This window comes from Pan paniscus, chromosome 9 (assembly GCF_029289425.2).
Source record: "Pan paniscus chromosome 9, NHGRI_mPanPan1-v2.0_pri, whole genome shotgun sequence".
NCBI classification, from domain to species: domain Eukaryota; kingdom Metazoa; phylum Chordata; class Mammalia; order Primates; family Hominidae; genus Pan; species Pan paniscus.
Genome location: NC_073258.2, coordinates 103,783,056 through 103,796,322, shown reverse-complemented (window position 1 = coordinate 103,796,322; position 13,267 = coordinate 103,783,056).

Sequence of the window (13,267 nt, the reverse complement as noted above, 5' to 3'; positions counted from 1 at the left end):
CTTTTAGAATGTCATGCCAGAATAACTTCCCTATTCCATACGTTTCCTTTTCAAAAGCTCTTGTTAGGTAGCTATAAACGTTACTATTATACCTGGATAATAAATTAATGGATAAAAATCAATTCACCTAGTCCTTTTTGTCTGAACAAACTCAAAAAAAAACTTGTTAGTTTCCCCCACTTACTAATTTTTAGACATCTTCGCATTGCCTGCAAAATTGATCACCACCTGGTCCTTTCCTGACTAATGATACCCATTTCCTGCTGTGATGGCACCTCCCCCTGCAGCCAGGCAAGTTAGTTATGCACATGACTCATCCACTCCTTCCTTTTAGTCATTTTCCTGACCATATTCTAGCCTGAATTTTTCCCTTATGTCTCTATGTCATGCCATTTCCTTTACTGTTTCAAAATACTCCTCAAAACTCCATGTGCCCTTCCCAGATGTCCTGCCTCTAATAATTCCAATAACCCCTTAGAATGTATGTGTCTATATTAAAAGTGATGCTACTAAGCATCTTATCACATCAAGAAGTAGATTGTATTTTCTAGCACAGAATCTGGGAGTGAAATACATCTTAGAGTTTATCTAGTGTAATCCCTTCGTTTTCTAGATGAAGAAAACTGGTCTAGAGATCTTAACTTTCTCAGGACCAAAATTCCAGTCTCCTGACTCCAAGCCTAGTGTACTTTCTACCACCCCATGCTCTTCCCTCTACTTTCCCCTGTCCAATTGTTTTAATCTGGTTACTAGAACAACTCAACTAGCCCTGGGATAATATTAAAGTTTCTGTCTTCCATCATTCCATCCATCTGTTAATACCCAGAAGTTACTAAACCTCTCTTAGTCTCAGTTTCTTCATTTGTGAAATGGGGACATTGATAGTACCCATGTCATGGATTCACTCTGAGGCTTAACTGAAAAGATCCAGGTACCTGGAATATGTCAGATGTTCAGTAAATGTTAATGGTGGTATTGATAATGACAAATATAACAGTGAATGTAAAATAATATTTGTAGTGGGTTGATTTTGTTTGTTCTTTCAATGGTCTCCTGGTTCTTCCACTATCTTTCTCAAACTTATGCTCTTCCTTATAGGGTTCTCATAAAAAGTGATTTACATTCCTAGTTTCACTTATTGTATGAAGATCCAGAGCGAAGGAAGCCATCAATATAAGGATCAGCCACAGAAGTAGGGAGTAGGTGTGGACCATCTGGCTGAGATGATAGAAAAATGACTGACATTTGATTTTTGACTTCGGAGAACAAGAAATTTAGTTGGCAAGTCAGATTTAAAACCCCAGAAATGAAGTATAATTAACCACCCAATGCTGAAGTGACTTGAGGTGCAGTAGCTGGCTGGAGAAAGAAGATTTAAGCCTAGACTTGAGAAATCAGGGAAGACTCCTGGTGACAAAGCACTTGAGTCAAGGCCTAGGGTCTCAGGTGGTGTAGAGGAGAGAGCAGGTATTTTGGAGAGTGGGTACTGGGTGGAATGTTCTGAGAACACAGAGGAGAGTAGCATGGCTGGAAACAATGGCATCACTATTTGATGTTCCGCTTACTATAGTGCAAAGCTTTGCTCTTAGACCCTCCCTTCTCTCAGATATGCTGATCCAATAAGCTGCTGAGCCCTATCCTTCAAAGTTTCTTTTTTCCTTTCTCTTTCCACCACTATTTCCTGCATCCATGCTGTCGTATTCTTTTGCCTGAAGAGTTGCTAGAATATTCTCTGGTCAGTTTATCTCTAATTTCTCCTGGCATCTGCCCACCCCTAGAACCACTATCAGATACATCTTCCTAAAACACAACACTAATTATACTAACAACAGTTACAATGCATTGAGCATTTAATCTATAAATAAACCCAAAGACAGCATTATTTATCCCCTTTATCTAAGTAAAGGCTCAGACTTAGACATGTCAAATGATTGGGCCCAAGGTCCCAATGAAAGTTGGACCAAGAATTGAAACCCACCTCATTCTAACTCCAAGGTTCATGCGTTACCTCAAATTATATGGCCTATATTGCTTAAAATAAACCAAATACAGCAAATTCATGACAGCTTACTTCCTTACAGTCTTCTCTGTCTCCAGTCCTGCACCCTTGTATGCTGTCTCTTTTCTGCCCCTCATGACTGAACATAAACCAGTGCCCTTTTCCCAGATTACACTCCTCTTGTACATGCATGCATACACATGCACACGCACACACACAACAAAATCCATTTGCGCACAAACTGAGGATTTTATGAGCTTAATAATATTTGAATAGTCAGCAAGAGTTTCACAGTGAACACCCACATCCCTCTGAAACTCCTGGCTTCCATTTGTTCTCTTTCCTATTTCAATCTTAAATGCTTACCCACTCCAATCTTAATTCTGGGATCAACAAGAATCTCTCCCTTGTCCTGCACAGAGCAGCACCACCCACACTCAGACCACAAAATGATTTATGCTTAGACCCCAAGAGGAATGTTGGTGAACAGCATTTTCTCCCTCTTCCTACATCGGGAAGAACAAACCACCCTACAACTCCAAGATTATTGGTTTGTAGTTAGAGTTACAAGTAGAAAAATAGCATTAGACTTTGGTTTAAAATATAATCACTTCCTGTATTCTGAGACCCTCATCTTTAAATTAGTTTACTTGAAAAGTTTAACAGGGAATATACTAGGGGATATAAAGATGAATAAGTTCCCATTCTGCCCTTAAACTGCCTAGTCTTATGGGAGGAAATAGACACATGCACTTATAATAACACTATGATCTACATAGAAATATGCAAAGAGAAGGTGTACTTTACCTTGTAGATCAGACTTCTTGTAAGAAATTGTACTCCAGTTGAGCTCGAAAGATACCTAGCAGTTAGCCAGACATAGAACGATGGGGAATTACATTCAAGACAGAGGGAACAGCATAAGTAAAGGCAAGGCGGAGTAAAAGACTAACACATTGTGTGTTGGAAAGGAATGATTAACTGCTCAGAAGTATAGTAAGGCTTATTAGTCCATTCTTACACTATAAATTACATGAGACTGAGTAATTTATGAAGAAAAGAGGTTTAATTGACTCACAGTTCTGCAGGCTGTGCAGGAAGTATGTCAGGGAGGCCTCAGAAAACTTACAATCATGGCAGAAGGTGAAGGGGAAACAAGCACATCTTCACATGTTGGAGCAGGAGAGAGAGAGCAGAGGGGGATGTGCTACAAGCTTTCAAACAACTAGATCTTGTGAGAACTCTGTCACAAGAACAGCAAGGGGGAAATGACCATGATTCAGTCATTTCCCGCCAAGCCCCCTCCTCCAATACTGGGAATTAGAATTCAACATGGGATTTGGGTGGGGACACAGAGCCAAACCATTTCAGAATGCATGGCTGAAGAATTTGGAAGGTGTCAGATCTTAGGGGGCTTCATTTGTCATGCTAAAGGGTCTGGAAAATACCCTCCAGGTAATGGAGGGACAGTGATGTGTTCTAAGCCAGAGAATGGCATAGTCAGGTTTATAATTTTGGTAGAACAGATTCAGTCAGAATCTCTGACGTGGAGAATTGATTTGAGAGAAGCAAGATTGGGCAGAGAGTTCTGGAGGATAATGCAATTGGGCAGGGACTAAAGGGTAAAACAGAGGAATACCAAGGAGGTCAATCTGGCAGGTCTTGGTAATCAACTGAATGTGGGAGCTAATGAAGAAGGATAAGGTCAAGATGACTTGAGGGACCAGCGTGTGCTGGCATTTCACTGGGATTATAGGGTTCCCTGATTCTCATCACCAAGAACAAGAATAATCAATATAACTTTAAGCTTGCTGAGTTTTAGGTAACAGAGAAATATTAATTATTCACTGTCTAACTTCCTTAAGGTCTTTACTGAAATGTCAACTTTTCAGTGAAGTCTTCTCTGCACACTACTCTCCCCAGCAATGACCATCCATCCCCTCTACCCGTTCATGCTTTTCCCATAGCACTTATCACCATTTAACATATTTATTATATTTTAGTTATCTGCCTTCCCTTACTAAAATGTAAGCTCCTTGAGGATGAGTGTTTTTTGGTCTATTATGTTTACTACTATACCCCCAGTACCTAGAACAATCTCTGGTTCATTGTAGGCACTCAAAATATATTTGAGAAATGAATGAACAAACGTCAGTGAATATAGGCAATTGATTTATGAGTTGTTCAGGGGTAGCTGAACAGCTGCCTACAGATAGTGACTTCTTGGCAAGTATCACCTTTTATCTGCTTTGATATGTGCTTCTTCCTCCCCTTTCCTCTCAAAAAGAGCTCTTCATCTTGCTTTCCTATTTAGTTTCATAATCTTATAATGACAGCGGTTCTGATTCCCGGCAAAATCAAGACCTCTGAAAATCTAACCTATAGTTTTCTAAGTGTACAAACAAACATCCTGGTTAACTCTTGTTTACTTTATCTTTCCACAGAGGGGCCATATTGGAGTTAAATAAATAAAAAAGTATGCTGTTTGTTTGGAATCTGAATAATTGGTCTGAATACTTTCCATCATAACCAGTGAGAGAGAAGAGCCTGTTGAATCAAAATGTGAAAATGACTTTTAAAACATGCATACATAAAAGGTAATATGATGATTTGTATCTTTACTTGTACTTGTTTCTCTTGCCTGTCTCAGAAGAAGCATTCATTTTTGCAAAATGAATGCTTCTACCTGTGCACTTGATCCCATTTCCTCCTGGGCATTCCGTCATCCTCTGATCCCTTGCCTGGACTGTTGTATGTAATTGCTTTCTGCCTGGGCTCCTTGCCTCCAGGCTCTGTTTACTGTCCAACCAGCGCTAACACTATTGCCAGAGGTATATTTCTGACACACCACTCTGATTATATCACCCTATGCCTCCATTTACTTATATGGAAATTATCTGTGTACCTGTTGCTCTTGACTAGAATGTGAACTCTTAGGAGGCTAGTGTCACTTTATACCAGTGACTAATATGGCACCTGTCACATAACTGTATTCAAAAATCTTTTTTTGTTTTCCATTTTCTAAATACTAACTCACTTAAACGTTATTCCAAGTGCTCTGTAATTTTACCCAACCTGCTTTTTAGAAAATTGCTATCTCCTCTTTATGCCTTCCATACTACCCAACATATAAAGCAGGGTGTTCTGAACAAATCTGTTTTCAAAATGGTTATGTCAGAATGTCACTCACTATTTTTAAATAACCGGGTAACCTGGACAACAGACATCCCTGCTCCCATGTTTGGCACTCATATCCTTAATTGTGTCTACCCTAGTCTTGAACTTTACCCCAACCTGAGCCATGATAAAGCGCATTTGCACACTGCTTGACAATTTAAAAAGTTGAAAGTTGTTTGCCTTTTAAGGCAAGCTAAAAGTTCTCCAAATCAAACTGGTTGCATAAAATGACCTGTCTACACTGCAGGATACTTGCTGTTCCCTGAACTCACTGTGATTGCTCACAGTGCTACCTTGAGCCATGTTTTTCCTGGTACCTTGCACCCCATTCTGCCCCACTATTCCACTCCTTGTTAGAGCTTTCCTACTCATCCTTCAAACCCAGGTAAACAGCTGCCTCTTCTATGCATACTTTACTGCTCTCTCACACTAGCGTTAATTCTTTCCTCTTTTGTGTCTCCAAATGGTGCTGTTTGTACCCCCTTTAGAACAGGTCTTACAGTCAGAGCTCTGTGTGTGTCCCGTTGGGGGCAAATGTCTCTTTCCTGGCTTCCACAAGGAAGCATTTTCCCTTAACCTTCTTGTCTTCTTGTTCCTCCACCCTCTTCTCCCCACAGAGAAATCACCTGTTTGGTGGATGACAGCTTTTGGTCCATGTTTCTTAACTGGGTGGAATTAATCCCTTGGTGGACATGTGATCACATATTTGGTCTCTTTTCTTGTTCCCTCTCCACTTTGACCAGTGGGAGGTAAGACCTGAGTTAAGTGTGTCTACTTTGAAAACTTAAATCTTTCCCTCTATTGGGCTGTTCCAAGGTCTAGACTGGGAATAGGAAACCCGATTTGGCTTTTACATGTTTATGCTTCAACTGAGTCTCTGTTGGTAATAAAACTGATATATTACTTATCTATTTCTGTGTTTTATCTTATTTCTCAATTTGTCCAGAATTCTAATAGGGAAGATGATGCCAGTTTCCTAGACCCCTTCAAACTTGTTTTCTCTACCTTATCTATTAATCTTTTAGGGTTGAGGCCATGTCAGATTCATCTTGTAGCTCAAGGACTAGCACATGGTCAGTGACATATTTTTTTGATCGAATTAAGGAAATGTTCAAATGAGAAGCTTCAAACTATGCTGAAGCAGAGAAATGCTGGGTTGTCTTCCTGAACATATTGAGCACCAGCATTTCTTTGTGTAATTTCTTGTATGCTTTAGGCATTATTTACTGTTGAGTCAGAGAATTACTCTAAAGTAGTCCATGTGTGATAAATATGACAAAATCTTGAGGAGAATAGCAAAGGTCCCAGGGATGTACAGGTGTCCACACTGACAGTTGAATTGTTCAGTTCTCTGGCTCTGATGGTCCCAAGTATAACCAAGTTGTGAGACAATAACAGGCCAAATTAACATTGCTATTTAAATCTCACCAGCCCCTGGTCCCCACCTGATCACGTGGGATCCAGGCTCTTCACGTTATCTTGTATATTGTCCAGGTGGTTGAATATCACCTGTACTCAGGGATAAGCTCACTTTGTGTGCTTTTGATGTAGCCACCTGAACCACTTTCTCTGCTGCCACTGCCTTGCATGAAAACAACTGAATTGGTGTTGAGGCTGCTGACTCCTGACGTTCCCAAAGTTCTCAGTCCTGGAGTTGCCAAATGAATGCAGCAGTGTTTGGTCCTATGCTGCATTTTGTCCCTATGGAGGCAGTATAGAGAGAAGAGCTGAGCCCAGAAGACTGTGAACATTGGCAAACGGGTACACTCAGTGAGGGGGAGGAGGAAGAAGTGGGACAATGACCAGTGAGAGAGACCAAATTGATGAAAGTTTCCAGAATTGGTTTGGCAGGGAAGCTCAAACATATTTAAAACTAATTTTTATTTGCAATTTGTTTTTAAGGATATCTAGCCTCGGAGATCCTCACAGAGGTTTGTGCATATGGATGTTTTCTCCAACAGTATTTATATAAGTCTCTTCCAGAGCACAGTTTTGGTCAAGTGGCAGTGGCAAAGCTCAGATCACAGCAACGAGTGAGTGGCGAGGAAAAGGAGGCAGTAAAATTGAGGAGAGAAATGGGACAGGACCTTAAAGAGAATAGCAAAAGTCCCCACTTGGAAACACAGGGAAGTCAATATGGCTGGGCAGCATGGAAGATGGGTGGGTGGAGAAGGCGCTGGGCAGGATTACCCAGGGCATCTTTAGCCAGGGATGGGGGAGGAGTTTTATTTTGAATGAGGTGAGAAATAATTGGAGGATTTTAGTGAGAGAGTGAGATTATCTGGTTTTCTATTGAAAAACATTTTCTGGGCTGGGCGTGGTGGCTCATGCCTCTAATCCCAGCACTTTCGGGGGCCAAGGTTGGAGGATCACTTGAGGCCAGGAATTTGACAGCAGCCTGGGCCCCCATCTCAACAAAAAATAAAGTAAATTAGCTGGGCATGGTGGTGCACACCTATAGTCCCAGCTGCTTGGGAGCTGAGGCGGGAGGATTGCTTGAGCCCAGGAAGTTGAGGCTGCAGTGACCCAAGATTGCACCACTGCACTCCAACCTGGGTGACAGAGTGAGACACTGTCTCAAAAAGAAATAAAAGCAAGCAAACAAAAAAATAAAAATAAAAAAAAAGGAAAGAAAAGAAAAACATTTTCTTGCACTACTTATTCTTACAAGAATAAATTTTATGGCAAAAAAGTGGAGTCAGTAGGGACTGGTTATCAGGTTATTACAAATGATTGAATAGCCAACACTCAGCCTGGGATTTACTACGACTGTATTTTTTCCTGATTACACAAATACTGCAATAAATATAGGAATGTAATTTTTCACATTTTAGGTTATTACCTTCAGAGAGAATTCCTGAATTAAGCTAACTGAATTTTTAAAAATCATCATTTTTTCCCTTTAAATGTAGCCTATAATAGCACTATTCACAGTAGCCAAAACATGAAAACAACCTAGATATCTATCAAAAAATGAACAGATAAACAAATTGTAGTACAGGCACACAATGGAATATTATTCAGCCATAAAAATGAATGAAGTATTAATACATGCTATGAGATGATACACCTCCAAAACATTATGCTAAGTGAAGAAAGCCAGATACAAAAAATCGCATCTTGTTTAATTTTATTCGCATGAGCCACCCAGAACAGGTAAATCCATAGAGACAGAGAGCAGATTGGTAGTTACCAGGGACTGGTGGGAGGAAGCATGGGGAATAACACATTTTTTTGTGGGGTGAAGATTAAAAGATTTTGGAATTCAATATAGGTGGTAATTCAGTATAGATGGTAAACATTGTAAATGCACTAAATGCCCCAGAACTTTAAAATGATTAATTTTATGTGAACTTCACCTCAATAAAAAAGTTGTTTAAAGACAGTCTGTGCATTTCTGTACTTTGAGAACCTTGTTGTAGTGTTTTCACTTGTGCTTTGTAAAAGAATGCAATTTATCCTAGTGCCAGCAAGGTACAAGAATTCCAGTTTAATTATATACCAACAGTATTGTTTGCAAATAACACTCCAGTTAAAAATGTGTTGGTTATTTGTATCTCAGCCACATTTACTTTTCTAAAAATTGTTTCTTTTTGTCTTTTACTTCTTTATACTGAAGTCTGATGCTTCTGTTATAATTCCTATGTCCTTTGTAAAATAAACATAATATCTCTTTTTCTGTTCTCTTTGTTGGACATATTTTTCCTCAGTCTGTCTGCCTTTTTACAAACTATATTTTTTTCATTTTTGTATCATCATTCCTATTTGTCTTTTTTCATTGTGATTTATTCTTTTACCTCTAAGCTGAGAGAGTCATCCTTTTCCAGAAGTCTAGTTAATATTTAATTGCTTTTTTCCCTAACTTTTGTATAGTTTGATCCATCAGGAATTCATTTTTAATAGTTAAAAAATTCTTTATAAGGTTCCCCCCCCTTTTTTTTTTGGAGACAGTCTCAGAAAAAAGACTCAGCCTCCCGAGTAGCTGAGATTAGAGGTGTGCGCCACCACGCCCAGCTAATTTTTGTATTTTTAGTAGAGACAGGGTTTCACCATGTTGGCCATGTTGGTCTTGAACTCCTGGCCTCAAATGATCCATCCACCTCGGCTGCCCAAAGCGCTGGGACTATAGGCATGAACCACCGTGCCTGGCCCAAAAATTCTTTATAAGGTTTTCTACAGGCAGATGAGAAGTTCTAATTTCTTGTTTTTATGAGAACAATATAATTTTGAGCATGGTTTCTTAAAATTGAGCAATATGAAAACCCCTTTTTAAAAAAGAATATGGTAGTCTTCAATGATAAAAAAAAATTATTATGTAAACTCCCATTATGGGTTGAATTGTGTCTGCCCCCAATTTTTATGCTAAAGTCCTAACCCCCAGAATCTTGGAATGTGGTCTTTAATTTAGATATATGGTCATTGCAGAGGTAATTAGTTAAGATGAGCTTACACTGGAATAGGCCTCTGTTCAATATGACTCATGGGTGTGCTTATAGAAGGGGAAATTTGGACACAGACATATGCACAGGGAGAATGCCATGTGAAGATTAGAGTTATGCTGCCACAACCAAGAAACTACCAGAAGCCAGGAGAGAGGCCTGGAACAGATCCTTCCCTAGCTCCTCAGAGGATGCATGGCCCTGTCAATCTCGGACTTCTAGCCTATAAAACTGTGAGATAATAAATGTACATTGTTTAAGCCACCCTGTTTTTGGTACTTTGTTATAGCTGCCCTAGCAAACTAATACACTTACATATGCACAAACTAATACTAGTTATACATGAACCTATAATTCTTTTGCAGCATCAAAGCAAAGCACATTTACAAAATACATAAAGCCAGGTTTGAAATGAACTCCATTAAGTTGATATAACGTTCAGTGCAAATTGCTGAAACTAGATTTTGGCTCCCAATATGAATGTGTTCCTGACTTTCCTTATTCGCATACAGGTGTAATGCAATTCTCCCACCCTTTCTCTACCTCAGAATCTTCCTTCACACAATGCTTATCACATCATTTAGTTTTTACTTGGCCTAGTCAGTTCTGTTCTGTTCTTTCTTCAGTCATCCTCAATAATTTTAAAACTTAACAATAATAAACTTGGACCCTGAAATTATGCCATAGTTCCTGGTCACAAGGTGCTCATTCAAATAATTTAGGTTATGCTCATGTTGATTACTTTTAGCTGATCATTAAAATGAAAATGCAAAATAAAAAATTCTCATGGGAATATTGCAGACTCCTAAGAATACACACACAAATTACCAAGCATTCAGAAACCTTGATTTGGGAAAAGTGCAATCCTGAGAGACCCTTTCATTTGGTGAGGTTTACCCTGGGAACACTCTCTCTACTCTTCTTTTCAGTTAATCAACTGGATTATTGGGGCAGAGAGATTTCCTGCATGTTCTCACTCTGGTTTGCTTTTCTGTGTTATGGTTGATGACTTGAAGTCCTACTTCCCTTTCAGAGAATTCTGAAGATGCTGTCATTGCTTCCTCAAAGCCAGCTTTTTTGCCACCACCAGGCAGTAAACACCTAAGCTGTGAATAGGGTTCAATACAGTGTTCTCATGACCTAATGCAAAGGCTTATTTAAATAAATAAATAAATATAATAACTTCAGGTCAGCCAAGAATGTGAGCTGAAAACAAACCAGTCAAAGACCAACAAGAAAAGATGAATTCATATAAGCATTTACTGAAAAAAATTTAAAATCCCGACAATGTAAATCTAGACTGCTGTGGTCTCACTTCCCAAAACACCCAGGGTAGGAACCGGAAAGCCAGCAAACCACTTCTCATGCTCTATAATTTGGAAGAGGAGAGAACTAGATTTCACAGCATTTGGACACCTTTGCTCAAATATACTATAAGCACTTTTTCCCCCTTCAAATTTCTGGGAAAACTAGCATTTCTCTAAAATAAACACCAGATTTTACCCAAACCTGGGCCAAAAAAAAACACAAAACACCACACACTTTAAGAATTTATTCAAGGTTTCTTGTAGAAATAAGCATCACAATCATTGAAACATTCTAAGTTAATTTCACCAATGCTTGCTAATGGGATCAGTAGACATGGGATGTGCTGACTTATTCCTTTGTGCAGTGCCACATCCTGGGGCAGGATGAGAGAAGTGATATCTTTAAGCTTGAGAACATTTAGCTGATTGCTTCCCAAGGCAGCTTTGAAGCTGACATGATTCAGCCAATCAAATAGTTTGTATCATGGGTAGACTAGAGAGAGTATGTGGCATGGAAAGGAAATCTAAATTTGAATCCTGGAGGACTTTAGATAGACAAGTTCTTATATTTTCTTAGCTCTTGCTTTTACATGTGTAACTTGAAGAAATCGACCTCCTTTATAGGATATTATAAACATTAATTGAAATAAAATATGTAAAGCACTTCTGCCTCACACACACACACATTATATACTCAAACACAAATATTAGGTAGAACCATTAGAAATTGCTGATATTGGTCATTTTTGACCTACAAAAATGGCAATTTCACGTGGTTTGACTTAATATGTATGTAAAGAATTATAGGCAGTAGCAAAAAAGTAAGGAATGTCACCTCTTTGAGTTACACATGATGTTTAAAATATGAAGCACCCATACTTTAAGACATAATGGATAGTGCAATAAGACATATAGGTGCTGCAGGCCGGGCTCAGTGGCTCATGCCTGTAATCTCAGCACTTTGGGAGGCCGAGGCGGGCGGATCACAAGGTCAGGAGATCGAGACCATCCCGGCTAACATGGTGAAACCCCGTCTCTACTAAAAATACAAAAATTAGCCGGGCGTGGTGACAGGCGCCTGTAGTCCATAGTCCCAGTTACTCGGGAGGCTGAGACAGGAGACTGGCGTGGACCCGAGAGGTGGAGCTTGCAGTGAGCCGAGATCGCACCACTGCACTCCAGCCTGGGCGACAGAGCGAGACTCCGTCTCAAAAAAAAAAAAAAAAAAAAAAATAGTAATTTGTGAGCTGAAAAAAGAGAATATGCCCAATACCCAAGGCAAATTAAAAATACACTTTGATATTGTCTTGATACTTATGTTTTAATTCAATTAACCCTGCGGTGTTGTTTAATGTTGATGCATGTTGATGCCAGGATGTGAGTCATAATATTTTGCTCATTAGCTGTTATTTGCTATCCTAATGGAATGGGCTAGCCCTGAGACATGCAAGATTACAGTTGTTTTTCAGCTTTTCAGACTTGTAATGAACAATGTTCTACCAATTTGCCACCCCCACATTCGGTCTCCTGGAAATAACTTGCCACTCTCAAGTTTTGTCTCCAGATTAGTGGTTCAGATCTTGACTTTTCAATTAGGTGACTTTCCTACCTGGTGGCCGGATGAATCCTGTGGCTTTTTCCAGTTAGGAGACAGAGTGGCCACTAACAGGAACTGGGTCAAAATGGTGAAGACTCAGGTCAGGAGTGGTTTATTTATGGCAGACAGCAAAACTAAAATGAGGTCAGAAGTTCAGCTTAGTAGCTGACTTGGAGTCTTACCTTTTGGGCTTGAGAAAAGTTCAAAAAAAAGTAGCTTCAAGGGAGCTGGAATAGGGGATGATCTGTTAGAGTGAAGAACTCAAGAGTGGTTTATATCCCTATTTCATTAAATTCATGAGTTCTTCCGGAATTATGAGTTCAGGGAAACCCTCCAACTATTTAGCAAATACAGAGATTTCATCACGTTTCCCACCAGACAAGTACAGACCAATGCATTGCTCAATGTCTGTATGGAAAAATTATATGGTGTGGTATATGTAAAAGAGGAAAAGCCATAAATGGAGGACATCTTATTCCCCAGTAGAGTGGTGCCAATTTCGGTTGGTAGCACCACTGTGGTTTCCAGGAATCTAAATAAAAATAAAAATATTATTTTAAATGGTTTCCCTAATGTGACACATTTACTTCAGAACAGAAGCATAAAATGTTCGACTCAGTAATGATATTCTAGACCTTATAATGGGATCTTGATGAACCTTTAATTATTATAGAATTATTCTCTAATTATTTTTGCTTATTTTCTCTTTTTTCTCCTGATTGGCTTATTGCGGGGTTTTTGTTTTTTG